General features: G+C 43.2%; 1 protein-coding gene across 2 annotated transcripts in view; it reads left to right on the plus strand.

The window, feature by feature from the left end:
- The window catches only part of LOC143786355 (transient receptor potential cation channel subfamily M member 2-like), a 1,952,850-nt gene that overhangs the window by 517,172 nt on the left and 1,416,316 nt on the right, over nucleotides 1–19,362 (plus strand). The window lies entirely within an intron of this gene.

A 19,362-nucleotide genomic window follows, 5' to 3' on the forward strand; every position in this document is an offset into this window, starting at 1 on the left:
CACCACCTTCATCCCGTCTGTTTAGCATGGATGGCCTGAAGATGAGGAGGAGAGGGAGGACTGGTAGGTGGATGAGGAGGATAAGATGGACAGTCTTACTCTTGGTGGGGACAGGAAAGTCTTGACTGTTGGCAATCTGGCACACATGCCTGAGTTTATGCTCCGCTGCCTTTCCCATAACCCTCACGTTATATACATTTTGTCAAATGCTAATTACTGGTTGGTCACCCTTCTAGACCCACACTACAAGGAGAACTTTCCATCTTTCCTTCCCGTTTCGGAGAGGTCTAATAAAATGATGCAGTACCAGAAGGCCCTAATTGAAGAATTATTAAAAAAGTTCCATCTGACAACACTGGCAGCAGATGTCTCAGGTCCTTGAACAACTAAGGAGGAGAGACAAGGGAGACACAACCAGATGCAGCAGAGGCAGGGGAACACTATCAAAGGTCTGGGACAGTTTTTCCAGACCCTCCCATTGCCCAGGCCCTGAGGCGTGGGCACTCTGAGGAGGGAAACGTTTTGGAAGATGCTGAAGGAGTACCAGCATCCTCCATGATTCCTCTGTACCTTACAACTATTGGGTACGTGCAACCACAACCCACATATGGATAAAAGCAAGGTGAGACACCAGACAGGAAATGTGTAAAAAAACGCCTTTATTAAATACAGTTGGCAAACAAACGTATATTTAAAATACATATAAAAAGTACACAGACGGACCGAAATAATATATACTTAAAAATATGAATAATATACAGAAAAATATGGCTGACCTCACCCATAATGCCTATAAGATAGAGGGTGTGACTCCCACCTCATATATAATTCTAAAAGCCATATATATATATATATGTATATATATATGAAAAACCGATGCAAAAAGATTAAAATCAACGTGAGAAAATATGTATATATATATAAGCACCACTATTTGGATAGTGCTTCTAGAGATTCACTGATGTGAAACCACATGGACCAAAAGTGCAAAATACAAAGGATATATAGTAAAAAATGAAATCAATATCTCGTGCAAACACTAGTATCCACTTCACATTATAAGCCCATGTGCAAATATATAAGATATTTAAAATATAAAATCCATGTGCAACGCAACCCAAAAAGTGAAAGAATAAACACAAAAAAATCCTCATATAAACAAGTGCAAAAGTGCAATATTGCCACTGAGTGAGAACAGATTGCACGGTATAGTACTATATAAGGTTATATGGCAAAACTGTATGGGAGACTATTACTGACCCAATATTGAGCCAAAAAGCATTATTAAGAGGTCACTGAGGATCGCATGAGGCAAAGAATTGCCACCGCGGTCCGACCAATCACTTTGTGCTAACAATAAGGGGAACACACTATACCTTCAATATTTGGCTCAAATCAACGAGGTCAGCCCGGTCCTCCTGTGAACGCGCCCCGACGCGCGTTTCGGATAGTAATCCTTCGGTCCGGTCAAAAGGACACTATATATTGAGCGCTCTTGCGCCCCAATAGCCACCCCCCTGACGAAGGATTACTATCCGAAACGCGCGTCGGGGCGCGTTCACAGGAGGACCGGGCTGACCTCGCTGATTTGAGCCAAATATTGAAGGTATAGTGTGTTCCCCTTATTGTTAGCACAAAGTGATTGGTCGGACCGCGGCGGCAATTCTTTGCCTCATGCGATCCTCAGTGACCTCTTAATAATGCTTTTTGGCTCAATATTGGGTCAGTAATAGTCTCCCATACAGTTTTGCCATATAACCTTATATAGTACTATACCGTGCAATCTGTTCTCACTCAGTGGCAATATTGCACTTTTGCACTTGTTTATATGAGGATTTTTTTGTGTTTATTCTTTCACTTTTTGGGTTGCGTTGCACATGGATTTTATATTTTAAATATCTTATATATTTGCACATGGGCTTATAATGTGAAGTGGATACTAGTGTTTGCACGAGATATTGATTTCATTTTTTACTATATATCCTTTGTATTTTGCACTTTTGGTCCATGTGGTTTCACATCAGTGAATCTCTAGAAGCACTATCCAAATAGTGGTGCTTATATATATATACATATTTTCTCACGTTGATTTTAATCTTTTTGCATCGGTTTTTCATATATATATACATATATATATATATATGGCTTTTAGAATTATATATGAGGTGGGAGTCACACCCTCTATCTTATAGGCATTATGGGTGAGGTCAGCCATATTTTTCTGTATATTATTCATATTTTTAAGTATATATTATTTCGGTCCGTCTGTGTACTTTTTATATGTATTTTAAATATACGTTTGTTTGCCAACTGTATTTAATAAAGGCGTTTTTTTACACATTTCCTGTCTGGTGTCTCACCTTGCTTTTATCCATATGTGGGTTGTGGTTGCACGTACTCGGTAACCAGTGGGTCTCCACTAATTTTCCACAGCGCACTGGTTGTTCTTATAGGAAATGTATGTTTGATATTACTATATATATAAATGAATACCATTGTGCTCTGTGGATTTGTTTAAACTTATATTACTGTGTTTCGCACAGGCTTTCTCTTCCACAGCAGGATATGGATTTTAAGTCAAGGGAGGCATCGTGGCAGGGACAAATAAACGCGGTATTCTCTAATAAAGATATGGCAATTAATAATACTGATGGTTTAAACTTTGATGAGTTTTTTAAAAATATTAGAAATCTCACTCATAAGAGGACTCGTTGTTGGTGGAGTAAAGCATTTCTAGAAAACTATATCCAGCATCATCTGATCCCTAGGGGTCTGCGAATACATGTCACTCCATCCTTCCCCGTGGGTGATGAAGAATTTATCAGTAAATGGGAGGAAGTGTGCAATCAGACCTCAAGGCAACTAATGGAGCTCCTGGTCAAATATAATTCCAAGAATTTGACGGAGACTGACAAATTATTGGATGAAATGTACTGCAAGGCTAAAGCATGCTTGTCTACTGAACAGATTGGTACATTGGATGACCAATTGGAAAAACTTATGGACCAATGGATCAAGGATATCCGTATGAATCAGACCAGTAAGCTACTTAGGGACCAAAAAGATTTTGCAAGTGGAAAGGTCTATAAATGGCGCAGACCAAATACAAGCGGTGTGGACCGTGAACGGAGTGCCTCGGTCTCCTCTAATTTGGCCCCCAGTGATGTCTCTGGTGCCTCGTGCTCCGCCTCTGTGTCTACTTCAGTTATATCAACACCTAAACGGAAGCGTGAACCTCGCTACGCACCTGTGAAACGTAGTTTCGGATATTCTTCAGGAAACTCTAGTCTTAAGGTGATTAATCTTAGTAGTCATGTTTTAACGAATATAGAGATTGAAATCCTTCAGAAGGGCTTGATGTTTTGTCCGGTAGCCCAATTTGATAAATTTACTGCTATAAAGGACTTACATCTGTTTGCCAGAAAGCTTTTATTTAAAAAACAGTTTCATAATGAGGGTGCGTTGCGATTGTTTCCCACAGAGGCGGAGCAGGAGGCACTGACCATACTTGAGGAATTGGCCGTTGAACACAATGAACCTATTGGAGGTAAGATTCCATCCTCCATCCGGCCTAAGTCACGTAAGTTTCCCCCCTTGTCGGCATGTCCAACCATTGATGTGTTTGTGAAAACGGTGAGTAAAGAATTTGATCGCATACCACGTTTTCCTAATGATGAAAACTTGAGTAATGAGGAGGTTGTTGCCCTTCGGGGTTTACAAAATTTGAGTGATGTAGTGTTCAAACCCGCCGACAAGGGGGGGAATGTCGTGATATGGCCAAAAATATTGTACGAGAGTGAGGCTTTCCGGCAGTTGGGTGATAGTGTGTGCTATAAAAAAATGACTTTTAATCCACTTACCAAGTTCCAAGATCAACTTGGAATAATCCTTAAGTCAGCCCTTGAATCCAACACTATCACTAAGGAATTATTTGGAGCCCTGCGTGTACCTGAACCAACAATACCCACTTTATACCTATTACCAAAGGTACACAAGAATCAGTCTAAACCACCTGGTAGGCCTATAATCTCCGGCTGTGGGAACTATTTGGAGAAAATCAATAGATTTATAGACTCCAAACTACAGCCGGTGGTCACTGAACTTCCCTCTCACATAAAGGATACTAATGATTTTCTCAAAAAGATTGATGGACTACATATTGGTGTGGGGACTCTCCTGGTGTCCTGTGACGTGGAGAGTCTCTACACCAATATTCGCCATGCTGAGGGGGTTCGGGCAGTTAGGTATTATTTGGAGTCCTCGGCCCTACCTGAGTCAATGAGAGAATTTGTGGTTCAGCTACTTGAATTTTCGTTGTCCCATAATTTTTTCCTGTTTAAGGGGTCCCTCTACCTACAGCTCCAGGGCACCGCAATGGGTGCTTCATTTGCACCTTCATACGCAAATTTATTCCTGGGGCTGTGGGAGAGGGACATTTTTATGTCAGGACTGGTACCTTCGGTGGACCGCATCCCCTTGTGGGTGCGGTTCATCGATGACATATTTTTTATATGGCAGGGTCCGGCGGATGCATTACAGGAGTTTATGGGACAGCTGAACCACAACTCATGTAATTTACATCTGACGTACAAGGTCCACGCTGATGAGATGGAATTCTTGGATGTACAAGTGAAAAGGGACACGGACAACTGTCTCTCTACAAATATTTTCCGCAAAAGTACAGCGGTCAACTCTTTGCTACATGCTACTTCATCTCATCCCCCCCCAATGGTCAATGCCATTCCAATAGGCCAATTCCTGCGATTGCGGAGAATATGTTCCAACGATGCTGACTTTGAGGAACAATCGGTGATATTGAAGGAGAGATTCATCGAGCGGGGTTATAGTCGACGCTCCATTAAGAAGGGTTATAATAGAGCCAAGAATACGACACGTCATCAGGCCCTATATGGGAGTCGGCCCCAAAAACATAATCAGAAGGTGAGATTTATCACCCAATACAACGGTCAATCTGCAATGATGAGATCGGTACTCTCAAAGTCTTGGAGCATATTACAATCTGACCCCATCGTGTCTCAATATGTGGGGGATGGTCCAAACCTTGCATACCGTAGATCCAGGAACTTGGGTGATCATTTGGTGAAAAGTCACTATGATTCTAAACCAACAATCCCCACGTTTCTGGATAGTGGTATGCGTAAAAATGGTTGCAAAGCATGTGGCAAGTGCGTGGCCTGTCCAAATGTAGTACGGGCGGAAACATTCACCAATTCTAGCGGAACATGTACTTTTAAAATTAAACACACTATTACATGTGCCACTAAAGCGGTAATCTATTATGCGGTCTGTCCATGTTCATTAATTTATGTGGGGATGACCACGAGGCAATTTAAGGTACGTATCCGCGAACATGTTCGAGGTATAATGGCTGCTGAGAAGGCTGAGGATATATCAGAGCTGAAGACCTTGCCAAAGCACTTTAAAATTCATCATAACAGTGACCCCTCTGGCCTGAAATTTATGGGAATTGACACCATTACATTAAACGAACGTGGTGGGGAAGTTGGTGTACCACTTGCAAAACTTGAAACTAGGTGGATTTGGTTGCTGGATACGGTCACACCAAAGGGATTGAATGAAAATTTGAGTTTTGTCCCGTACCTTTAAGTAATACCATCAGGATTTTATGTATATTTAAATGTTTTAATTCTATTTGTTGGCTATTGGTTTTAGCATATATGTATATGTATACATTAATTGTAGTATGTATGTATTTTTTATGTATATATGCATACATTTTTAATTGCGATTTTACGTTACGTGGTGTCCTTTTAATATGTGTTATGTTGTTATTTTGTGTTTTAATTATATTTTAATTTATGATTTTTTATAGTGAATTATGTTCCTGATTATATATTTACCTTTGCTTCCTGCTGCTGGGTGCGTTGTCCGGTGTGGTATTCGTTGACCCATGGAGATTGTCTAGAGTTGGACTACTGGATGGCGCTACCGAGACAAATATTAATTTAATTTAATTAGACATTGATATATGTAATGTTACACATCATGGTAGCCGCTTGTTTATAGCCATTTGGTCATAATCAATGTACTGACTGCATATATATTCTATATTATATATTATTTTTTTACTTCTGGTGGCATATCTCGCATATTTGATGGTAATCAGGGATAAATAGACCATTAGAATGTTTACCCTTCTGTCCTGATCTATTTGTATGTAAATTATTATTTTTTATAGGATCTTTTGTACATAGACGGGTTTGTAATTATATATCTTAGCTATATTAATCCATTCCATTTGCCCTTATATGGATGGACGTTCTATTTTTCTGGGTTGTGACAAATTGAGTGTAGCAGGTATTACTACACTATCTGGCGATGGTCATCTTCAAATACCTTTTTGTCCGTGTCGGGTATTCCATTGATCTGGACACGGCCCTTGGTGGTGCGCATGCGCGGTCGGCGGGATGGGACTCGGCCGTTCTGCGTCTCTGCTGCTATGGTGACGTCGGGTACTCCGCCCCCGTACGTCCGGCGGCATGACGTGGACGGCGGATGTGCCGGAACGAAGGGACCGCGCATGCGCCACTTACACCCGGGCCGTGGTGCCGGTCAAAAGGACACTATATATTGAGCGCTCTTGCGCCCCAATAGCCACCCCCCTGACGAAGGATTACTATCCGAAACGCGCGTCGGGGCGCGTTCACAGGAGGACCGGGCTGACCTCGCTGATTTGAGCCAAATATTGAAGGTATAGTGTGTTCCCCTTATTGTTAGCACAAAGTGATTGGTCGGACCGCGGCGGCAATTCTTTGCCTCATGCGATCCTCAGTGACCTCTTAATAATGCTTTTTGGCTCAATATTGGGTCAGTAATAGTCTCCCATACAGTTTTGCCATATAACCTTATATAGTACTATACCGTGCAATCTGTTCTCACTCAGTGGCAATATTGCACTTTTGCACTTGTTTATATGAGGATTTTTTTGTGTTTATTCTTTCACTTTTTGGGTTGCGTTGCACATGGATTTTATATTTTAAATATCTTATATATTTGCACATGGGCTTATAATGTGAAGTGGATACTAGTGTTTGCACGAGATATTGATTTCATTTTTTACTATATATCCTTTGTATTTTGCACTTTTGGTCCATGTGGTTTCACATCAGTGAATCTCTAGAAGCACTATCCAAATAGTGGTGCTTATATATATATACATATTTTCTCACGTTGATTTTAATCTTTTTGCATCGGTTTTTCATATATATATACATATATATATATATATGGCTTTTAGAATTATATATGAGGTGGGAGTCACACCCTCTATCTTATAGGCATTATGGGTGAGGTCAGCCATATTTTTCTGTATATTATTCATATTTTTAAGTATATATTATTTCGGTCCGTCTGTGTACTTTTTATATGTATTTTAAATATACGTTTGTTTGCCAACTGTATTTAATAAAGGCGTTTTTTTACACATTTCCTGTCTGGTGTCTCACCTTGCTTTTATCCATATGTGGGTTGTGGTTGCACGTACTCGGTAACCAGTGGGTCTCCACTAATTTTCCACAGCGCACTGGTTGTTCTTATAGGAAATGTATGTTTGATATTACTATATATATAAATGAATACCATTGTGCTCTGTGGATTTGTTTAAACTTACAACTATTGGGTAACCAAGCTAGACACATGGCACTGTCTCTACGCCTTGGAGTTCCTGGCCTGCCCTTCTGCTAGCATGTTGTCCGAGCAGGTTATTAGTATACTCTTTACCAGTCTAGAAGACCCACTCCTTACTAATGGGAAAAATTCTTTTCTGAGGCTCCACCTTGTAGTTTAGGGAACATTTTTGGAAACCAAAAGGGCCGGTGGGTTCTATTAGTATATGATCCAGTGCCTTGTTATGATCTGTCAGGTGTTCATTACATAGGGAGTTCTCACACTGATTACATGTTTTCATAGCCGGGACAGGAGACTCTGTACAGTAAGTACAGAAGATCCTGGTCTTCTCCATATCAGGCTGAGTAGATGCGAAATGCTCCACTACATTACTCATCAGGGTTGATGAAATAATAGTCCTTGATGTTGCTACATTAAACTGATAGCATTTTTAGGGCTAATTCAAATAGATCCTATTCTCTAATAATACCGCTCTTATCTGCAATTCATGTAAGATGAGCTGTCACAGTAGGGATAATGTATTACAGACATCTACAGGGTGGGCCATTTCTATGGATACACCTGAATAAAATGGGAATGGTTGGTGATATCGACTTTATGTTTGTGGCACATTAGTATATGGGAGGGGAAAAGTTTTCAAGATGGGCGGTGACCATGATGGCCATTTTTAAGTCGGCCATTTTGGATCCAATTTTATTTTTTTCAATGGGAAGAGGGTCATGTGGCACATCAAACTCATTGAGAATTTCACAAGAAAAACAATGATGTGCTTGGTTTTAACAGAACTTAATTATTTCATAAGTTATTTACAACTTTATGACCACTTATAAAATGTGTTGTCCATTGTCCAAAGTGCTGCCCATTGTGTTGGATTGTCAATGCAACCCTCTTCTGCCATTCTTGACACACTGATAGCAACACAGCAGAAGAAATGCTGCACATCTCGTATCTTAACAACATATAAAATTGCCTTCAGATGACCCCAAAGATCAAAGTCTAATAGAGGGAGACCTTGGTGGCGATTCAACTGGCCCACGATGACCAATCCACTTTCCAGGAAACTGTCCAGTTATGCACTGAAGATGGCACGTTCTCAGAGTTTTTCCTGCAAGATGGTGCACCACCACATTATGGGTGTCAGGTCCAAACATTCCTTCATGAACAGTTTCCTGGAAAGTGGATTGGTCGTCGTTGGCCAGTTGAATGGCCACCAAGGTCTCCGGGTCTGACCCCATTAGACATTTATCCTTAGGGTCATCTGAAGGCAATTGTCTATGCTGTGAAGATACAAGATGTGCAGCATCTGAAACAACGGATACTGGAAGCCTGTGCTAGCATTTCTTCTGCGGTGTTGCTATCAGTGTGTCAAGAGTGGGAGAAGAGGGTTGCACTAACAATCCAACACAATGGGCAGCACTTTGAACACATTTTAAAATTGGTCATAAAGTTGTAAATAACTCATGAAAGAATAAAGTTACCTTGAAACCAAGCACACCATTGTTTCATTGTTTTTCTTGTGAAATTCTCAATAAGTTTGATGTGTCACATGACCCTCTTCCCATTGAAAAAAATAAAGTTGGATCCAAAATGGCTGACTTCAAAATGGCCGCCATGGTCACTACCTATCTTGAAACGTTTTCTCCCTCCCATATACTAATGTGACACAAACAGGAAGTTGATATCACCAACCATTCCCATTTTATTTAGGTGTATCCATTTAAATGGCCCACCCTGTAGCCAGGGATTATTGCCTTGTAGTCCTGACTGCTGCAACCTAGCAAAAGATAATGTTAAGGTGACATCTTTCTATTCCCAATTAATACCACTGTAACCTGCGTTTAGTATAGGGATAGGTGCCAAGTATCATCTGCTGGAAATGAGTGATCCTTCTTGTCACATGCATCTCTGCCACAGTCCATAACTTGATTACTTTTTTTCCATGCACTTATTGACAGATTCACGTTTTTTACCGTGATCTGTATTCAGAAATTCATCAATGAAGGCAGAGTTGCTTGCGTTCCTCCAGAGTTTGCTGCCACGTGCAAGAAAAATCTTTTCAAGGCCGATTCAAATCCAACCTATATTCTACATTAAAACTGCTCTTATCTGCAGTTTGTGTGGGATGAGATGTTGCAGTAGGGATTGTGTATTACAGGCATCTAGTCAGGGATTATTGCCTTATAAATTATAATCCTTGCTGCTGCAACCTAAAAGTAAAAAAAAATCAAGGTAACATCTATTCCATTCCCTATTAATACCTACAGTATTAATACCTGTTAGTTGTGTTTAGTATAGGGATAGTTGCTGGATATCACCTGTTGGAAATGATTGTTCATTCTTGTCACATACATCTATTCCACACTCCATAACTTGATTGCTTTTTTCCATACACTCATTGGCAGATTTGTGATTTTATGGTGATCTGTAGTCAGAAATTCATCAAACAGGCAAAATAAGCTGATTTATTCCCAAGTTCTCTATAGCACCGGATGTAAAAAGTAGTGGTTGGAGACTTTATGCTACTTGAGTTGGAATTACCACTCCTGAACTCTCCAGTGCTTTGTTTCCATCTGATTCTGGGTGCTTCTTGAAGTATGCTTCAGGTCATTGTCCTGCTGGAAGACCTATGACCTAGGATACAAACCCAGCTTTCTGACACTGTGTGCTACATTGCAACCTCAAATCCTTTGGGAATCTACACATTTCATGCTGTCTTGCACACAGTCCAGGTACCCAGTGCCAGAGGCAGCAAAACACCACCAAAATATCTTTGAACCTCCACCATATTTGACTGTGACTACTGTATTCTTATATTTGTAGGCCTCATTCTATGTACAGTAAACAGTAGAATTATGTGCTTTACCAAATAGCTCTATCTTGGGCTCATCTGTCCATAAGATGCATGCTGTCCCTCTAAAAATAGTGGGGCTGCCTGCTGAACCTCTATAAATTGTGAGGGGTACCAGCTGGCCCTCCAAGTTTCATACTTTACAGTATTAATACAAAAAAGAAAATTTGCCTACCTCAGATGTATACATTATTGTCATGCCGGACGCTGTTCAGACCAGGTCGTTCGACAGACAGCGGTAATTCCGCTTTTGACCACTATTTGCTCATTGGCGTCGGCTAGATTTTATCTAGCTGTTCCGGGGTTAATTTACCTGATCCTCGGATTGGAAGCTGGGCCATGCCCATTGCCTTTAAATAGCTCTCCTGATCATTGGGCGTCGCCAATTATAGCTTCTGTCTTGTGCGTTGTTATCTCGGTCTGGAGTGGAGAGCTGGTTGCTGGAGATTCGTTGCTGGTGGTGTATTTTCCTTTGTCTTATTTACTCCTTCCTATATTTGTATTTATTTTGCCCTGCACATTTATAGTGTATTCCTGAGTGACTGCGGCGTGGTGTATATTTTCCTTTATCCTTGTCTGTGCTAACTGTGGGTATTGGTGAACTACTTCTTCACTGGGTGGTGGGCGGAGGTTTCAGCCTAGGGTTGGAACAGGAGACAGGGTGAGGTTCGAGGCCTGGACATGCACACCATCAGTGTAAACTCCAGGTAGAGGGTCAGTCAGGATTTCCCTAGTCTGAGGGAAATTGCAGGGGCCCGGGTTATTAGCTCTCGCTCACCAAGTCTCCCTGTGACATAATCGGCCCCAAAAAAAAAAGGTGTTTCTTTTTTTTGTGTGTTTGTCATGGATCCCATGACTTCCATAACCCGCCAGTTGGAGGTGCTGTCCCTACAGGTCACTGAGTTGAGGGGGGCAGTACAGCAACAGGGACTAGCAGTATCTAATGTGCAAGCTGGAGCGACAGGAAGAGTTGCTGAGCCTAAATTTCCTTTGCCTGAAAAATTTGCTGGGGAACGCAGTAAATTTGTTTCTTTTCGTGAAGCTTGCAAACTATATTTCCGTATGCGCCTGATCTCCTCGGGTAATGAGGCTCAGCGTGTGGGCCTGGTGTTGTCATTGCTAAGCGGGGATCCCCAAGCATGGGCGTTTTCTTTGCCATCTGATTCATTTGACTCTGGAGAGTTTTTTTTCCTCTCTTGGAAAAATCTACGATGAACCTGACAGAATGGCTCTAGCAGAATCTAAGATATGCACTATTCGCCAGGGGGAGCGAGCTGCAGAGGATTACTGTTCTGAATTTCGTCGCTGGGCGATCGATACACAATGGAATGATCCAGCATTGCGGAGTCAGTTTATACATGGGATTTCTGGAAGGGTTAAAAAAGCCCTTCTGATGTACGAGACTCCTACTTCTCTAGATTCCGCTATGAGTCTGGTTGTCCGCATTGATCGCCGTTTGCGTCAGGGGGAGCATGAGACACCGCCTATGGGAGAGGGTTTAGGTTCACGTGAGGTTGCTGCAGGTGAGCCCACGGAGCCCCTGAGCTCAGGAAGCAGGGAGCCTGTTTTTACTGTGGTAAAACTGGTCATTTTGTTAACATCTGTCCTCTGCTGTCTAAGAAAAACACAAAGGCGGAAAACTTCTAAGCCCAGAGGGTGTGGAGGAGACCAATCTGAGCTTATGTATATCCTCCATGGTGGTTTCTCAATGCATGCTCCCTGCTAAGGTTTTTATTGCTGGCAGTGAGCTGCCAATTACTGTTTTTGTGGATAGTGGTTCAGCCACAAATCTCATTGATGAGGAGTTTGCGCGCACAGCAGGTTTTAGGATTGAAAAACTGTCTCATCCTATCCGCGTGATCACCATCAATGCTGCTCCTCTCTTTCAGGGGGAGATTACTGAATTTGTGGCTGAGGTGAGACTCCACATTAGAGTTCTACATTCCGAGCGGGTTACATGTAAGGTGCTCAGGAATCTTCCTGCTCAGGTGGTTTTGGGTTTTCCTTGGTTGTCTATGCACAACCCGGTAATTGACTGGAAAACTCAGGATATAATTCAGTGGAGCGAGTTCTGCCAGGAGAATTGCCTGGCCACATGTGTGGCTGCGGTGACTTCAAGCGTTCCGGAGTCACTTCTGGATTTTGTGGCTGTGTTCTCTGAGAAGGGTTGTTCAGAGTTGCCGCCACATCGTCCCTATGACTGTTCTATCAGGTTTAAACCAGGGGCCAAATTGCCTAAAACAAGGATGTTTAACATCTCCGGTCCGGAGAGACAAGCGTTAAAAGATTACATTGCTGAAAGCTTGAGCAAAGGGCACATCAGGCCGTCATCCTCGCCGGTGGCAGTAGGGTTCTTCTTCGTGAAGAAGAAAGATAGCGGATTATGCCGTGTTTGAATTTCAGGGAGTTGAACCACATTACGGTACGTGATCCATACCCTATGCCACTGATACTAGATTTGTTCAACCAGGTGGCAGGTGCTAAGTGGTTTACCAAGCTTGACCTCAGGGGGGCGTACAACCTCATTAGAGTCTGTCAAGGTGATGAGTGGAAGACGGCTTTTAATACCCCTGAGGGTCATTTTGAAAATTTGGTGATGCCATTTGGGTTGACTAACGCACCTGCAGTGTTCCAACATTTCATCAATGATGTGTTCTCGCATGTTTTGGGGAAATTCGTTATCGTGTACCTAGATGACATTCTCATATATTCTTGCGACCGTGATGCTCATTTAGATCATGTCAGACAGGTGTTACAGCTTCTCAGAGAGAATAAGCTGTATGCTAAACTTGAGAAATGTATATTTTCTGTTCAAGAGTTGCCTTTCTTGGGTTATATTGTGTCTGCTTCTGGTTTTAAAATGGACGCCGCTAAGGTGCAAGCGGTGCTGCATTGGGAACGTCCTGATAACCTGAAAGCACTTCAGCGGTTCCTTGGGTTTTCTAACTACTATAGGAAATTTATCAAGGATTTTTCCATCATTGCTAAACCGCTAACTGACATGACTAAAAAGGGTACCAATTTCTCCGTTTGGCCTGAGGCTGCTGTGCGCGCATTTGAATTTCTTAAGAACAGTTTTGTTTCAGCCCCCATTCTTGTGCAGCCAGACGTATTGAAACCCTTTGTTGTGGAGGTCAATGCGTCTGAGGTTGGTGTGGGGGCGGTACTATCTCAAGGCTCATCTTTGAGTGGTTTGCGTCCGTGCGCCTATTTCTCCAAGAAACTGTCGTCCACCGAACGTAACTACGATATCGGCAACAGGGAATTGTTGGCAATTAAGTTGGCCTTTGAGGAATGGCGACACTTCTTGGAGGGGTCGGTACATCAGGTAACTGTTATTACCGATCATAAGAATCTGCTGTATTTGGAGTCAGCCAAGCGTCTGTCCCCCAGGCAGGCTCCCTGGGCATTGTTTTTCACGCGGTTCAATTTTGTTGTCACTTATAGACCGGGGTCTAAAAACACTAAGGCGGATGCTCTGTCCAGGTGTTTTCTAGGGGAGAACCTCGGGAGGATCCAGTACCCATCCTTCAAAAGGGTGTTGTCGTTTCGGCTCTCACTACCGAGGTTGAGGCTGAGATTGCCGAGGCTCAGGAGGAGGTACCATCTGAGCTTCCCATCAACAAATCTTTTGTACCGCTTCATCTCCGCTTAAAGGTTTTGGCGGAGCATCATGATGCTGTCCTGGCTGGCCACCCAGGGGGTTAGAGGTACCTTGGAGTTGGTGTCACATCGATTTTGGTGGCCCAAGATCCGACAGGACGTGGTCTCATACGTGTCAGCTTGTACCACGTGAGCTAGGGCTAAGACGCCCCGCTCCCGTCCTGTTGGCACACTACTTCCTCTTGAGGTACCTAGTAATCCATGGATGGAAATCTCCATGGATTTCATCACTGATTTGCCCTCCTCAGCTGGGAACACGGTCATCTTGGTGATTGTTGATCGGTTTTCTAAAATGTCGCACTTTGTGTCTTTGCCTTCGTTGCCAAACGCTAAGACTCTGGCTCAGGTATTTGTGCAGGCGGTGGTCAGACTTCATGGGGTTCCGTCTGACATCGTGTCTGATAGGGGTCTCAATTTGTGGCAAAATTTTGGAAATCATTTTGCTCACGGCTGGGGATCAAGTTGTCTCATTCTTCGGCATTTCATCCTCAGTCAAATGGTCAGATGGAGCGTATGAACCAAAATTTGGAACAGTACCTACGCTGCTTTGTCTCTGATAACCAGGAGGAGTGGTCTACCTTTCTTCCTTTGGCTGAGTTTGCCATCAATAATCACCGCCAGGAGTCGTCTGGGGAGTCTCCGTTTTTTTGTGTTTACGGGCTACATCCTGTTATGGACCTGGTGGTTAGGAGCACCCGAAATGACCTGATGGTTAAAACAGAAAACCTGGGACAAGCTCTGAGGAGGTGGTAACTCTACTGACCGCAATCCCTAATCCTATCACACACACTAGAAATAGCCGTGGAGCGTGCCTAACTCTCCCTAGACGCCTCTTCACAGCCTAAGAGCTAACTACCCCTAAAGATAGAAATAGCAGCCTAACTTGCCTCAGAGAAATTCCCCAAAGTAAAGGTAGCCCCCCACAAATATTGTAAAAAGCTATTAGAAAGAGGGCACCATCTCCTATGTGTCTATGGGCTCAACCTGCTACATGTCAAAAAACATCTAATAAACACAGCAGAGAAAAGAAACATGCAACGACTGCAGGGATCCACAAATTTAACAATTTTATTGGTAACAAATCCTTGCACAAAACACTAACAAGTTATAAAAACATTTAAAAACGAATAATAGAAAAATTACCCAAGTAAGAAAATCTCACAAGGGGCCTGACCTCCCACTGAATTTGTCTCTAAAGTCCTGAGCTAATGCCTATAGCAAAAAGACTATCACCAAATACATGCCACAGACTACAATACTGTAGCTATTAGACCAATCTATATATATAGAACATGAAGCTCACAGACACATAGACCAACCGAAAGTACCTGATTATTAAATGAATCACAAAGCAAATAATTACCCACACCAGAAGGTCCTGGTGGACATGCTCACAGTCGATCGGTACACTGAAATAACATGAGGCAGTAAGGTCGTCAGTCCCCCTGTGACCCACCCAACGCGTGTCGTCACACAAGTGACTTCATCAGGGGTAATGGTAGTGTGATGTGTGCTGGAAACTAAAATAAATACAACTTACTAATTGAAGGATCTGGTACAGCTGACAGGAGGCTAATGTCCCGTGGCAGAGAATAGCAAGCACTAGGTTAACAGCGTCCCGGAAGTAGCTTGTGCGCATGTCCGTCCGTTGCCCCGGCAACATACCAGTAGCCAGAATACCCATTCTCCTAACAACATAGAACACCGCACAGAGATATACGATTTCAGGGGGAAAAAAAATCCCCCACAAATATTGACTGTGAGTTAAGAGGAAAGTAACAAACACAGGAATGAAACAGATTTTAGCAAAGGAGGCCAAATCTTTTCTAAATAGACAGAGGATAGGAAAGGGAACCGTGCGGTCAGTATTAAAAACTACAAAAACCACGCAGAGTGTACAAAAAGACCTCCACACCGACTCACGGTCTGGAGGTGCAGCTCTGCACCCCCAGAGCTTCCAGCTAGCAAGAAAATAACATAATAGCAAGCTGGACTAGAAACATAGCATGTACTGAGAAATATATTCAAAAACCAATGAACAGCAAATGAACTAGCAGGGACTTAGCTTCTGCTGGAGTAGACAGGTCATCTGAGAAATCCAAGAGAGATCTGAACCAATACTGAGACATTGACAGCTGGCATGGACTAACAGCCTGGGCAGAGTTAAATAGGGAAGCAAGCAGAAGCAATAAACGAGGGCAGCTGAGAAAGCCAACCTCAAAGATCAGCAGTTCCACTCAAAGCCACCAGAGGGTGTCCAAGGACAGAACTCACCAAAGTACCATTCACGACCACAGGAGGGAGCCCGAGAATGGAATTCACAACAACATCCTCAATTTTGTACTTTGAGTCAGAGGGGCTCTTCCGACGTTCCGGAGGAGGATCAGTTAGGGGCACAATTGTCATCAGTCTGGAGGAGAGTTAAACAGCGCCTGTTGAGTGTGGGTGCTAGGTACAAACATGTGTCTGACAGTAGGCGTGTGCCAGGTCTGCACCTGAGTGTGGATGACTGGGTGTGGTTATCCACAAAAAACATAAGACTCAAAATACCGTCCCTTAAATTGGGTCCACGGTTTATTGGTCCATTTAGGGTCACCGCCGTCATTAACCCAGTTGCGTACCGATTGGAGCTCCCTACGGTGTATAAGATACACAACGTGTTCCACAGGTCTCTTCTAAAGAAGGTGGTGGGTTCTGTGGACGCGGCGCCTATGCCACCTCCAGTCTTGGTGGATGGTAATTTGGAGTTTGAAGTCTCCAAGGTGGTTGACTCTCGTGTAGTGCACCGCACTTTACAGTACTTGGTACACTGGCGTGGTTATGGGCCTGAGGAGAGGTCCTGGATACCAGCCTCGGACATTCATGCGGATCGGCTGGTCAGGTTTTTTCATCGTCGCCATCCAGACAAGCCGGGTCCTATAAGCCGTGAGGGCCCTGGGGTCCCTCGTAGAAGGCGGGGTACTGTCATGTCGGACGCTGCTCAGACCAGGTCGTTCGACAGACAGCGGTAATTCCGCTTTTGACCACTATTTGCTCATTGGCGTTGGCTAGATTTTATCTAGCTGTTCCGGGGTTAATTTACCTGATGCTCGGATTGGAAGCTGGGCCATGCCCATTGCCTTTAAATAGCTCTCCTGATCATTGGGCGTCGCCGATTATAGCTTCTGTCTTGTGCGTTGTTATCTCGGTCTGGAGTGGAGAGCTGGTTGCTGGAGATTCGTTGCTGGTGGTGTATTTTCCTTTGTCTTATTTACTCCTTCCTATATTTGTATTTATTTTGCCCTGCACATTTATAGTGTATTCCTGAGTGACTGCGGCGTGGTGTATATTTTCCTTTATCCTTGTCTGTGCTAACTGTGGGTATTGGTGAATTACTCCTTCACTGGGTGGTGGGCGGAGGTTTCAGCCTAGGGTTGAAACAGGAGACAGGGTGAGGTTCGAGGCCTGGACATGCACACCATCAGTGTAAACTCCAGGTAGAGGGTCAGTCAGGATTTCCCTAGTCTGAGGGAAGTTGCAGGGGCCCAGGTTATTAGCTCTCGCTCACCAAGTCTCCCCGTGACAATTATGTTGCATCAGCAACATACCGCTATGCAAAGCATAGCCGGCTGCTGGTCACCCAAAAATACTTATTGAGGGCTGGCTGCTGGCCCTCTAAACCTGTTGAGTGAGGATCGGCCTGATGGCCCTCTGACAATAGTAAAGGCCATCTGCTGGCCTTCTAACCATAGTAAGGTCTCAACAAATAGTGAAGGCCGACTGATGGCTCTGAAAAAAAACTTTGTGACTTTCAGAGTCCTTCGATCGTAAATTAAACAGGATGTGTCTGATCATGTCTCACACACCACATGACCAGATAAGGTAGTAAAATGTTAAATTAATATTTCCCGGTGAATGTTTTTTCACCATTGAAAGAAGTGCAAAAATGTGCCTAAAGCACTACATGTGAATTTAGCTTGAGGTGTGAAGGAGCATTTTTTTCTCATTTATTTTGCCTTATATACAAGTAATTGTCTTGGAAAGAATATTTCTTAACATTTTTCCAGTGAAATTCATTTTATCTTCGGTTTTGTATATTTTATTGTCAGTCTGTGAAAGTGGCGTAATACTTTGACGACATTGTTCAGCAACTACCTGAGATTCAGAGATGCTTTCTGGGGTCTTCCCCATGCAGTTCCCATGCCACCTTAGCGCAATTTGAGCAATTTTTAGACCCCTTTAGACCACCAGGTTGGAAGGGCTGCTGGAAATGTGCTTGCGTTTCCCATTGACTTCCATTATACTTGTTACTCAGGTCAAGCACCCGAGCATTGCGATTTACTTGACTCGAGTAAAGAGCACCCGAGCATTTTAGTGCATGCTCATCACTAGTGTTGAGCATTCCGATACCGCAAGTATCGGGTATCGCCCGATATTTGCTGTATCGGAATTCCGATACTGAGATCCGATACTTTTGTGGTATAGGGAATCTGTATCGATATTAATGTGTAAAATAAAGAATAAAAATAAAAAATATTGATATACTCACCTCTCCGACGCAGCCTGGACCTTACCGATGTAACCGCCAGCCTCCGATCATAAGAATGAGCGCTTGAAAGTCCTTAGATGACGTCGCGGCCTGTGATTGGTCGCGGAGCGGTCACGTGACCACAACGCGACCAATCACAAGCCGTGACATCATCTAAGGTCTTTCAAGCGCTTGAAAGACCTTAGATGACATCGCGGCTTGTGATTGGTCGCGTTGCGGTCACGTGACCGCTCCGCGAACAATCACAGGCCGCGACGTCATCTAAGGACTTTCAAGCGCTCATTCTTATGAACGGAGGCTGGCGGTTACAACCAGGGTGCGTCAGAGGGTGAGTATATCAATATTTTTTATTTTTATTCTTTATTTTACACATTAATATAGATCCCAGGGCCTGAAGGGGAGTTTCCTCTCCTTCAGACCCTGGGAACCATCAGGATACCTTCGATACTTGGTGTCCCATTGACTTGTATTGGTATCGGGTATCGGTATCGGCGATATCCGATACTTTTTGGGTATCGGCCGATACTATCCGATACCGATACTTTCAAGTATCGGACGGTATCGCTCAACACTACTCATCACAAGTAATGAAAAATCAAGGGGTTAAAGCTGATTAGTCACAAGATTTCACAATACAAACTGAATACATTTTTAA

This window comes from Ranitomeya variabilis, chromosome 7, assembly GCF_051348905.1.
Source record: "Ranitomeya variabilis isolate aRanVar5 chromosome 7, aRanVar5.hap1, whole genome shotgun sequence".
Lineage (NCBI taxonomy): Eukaryota > Metazoa > Chordata > Amphibia > Anura > Dendrobatidae > Ranitomeya > Ranitomeya variabilis.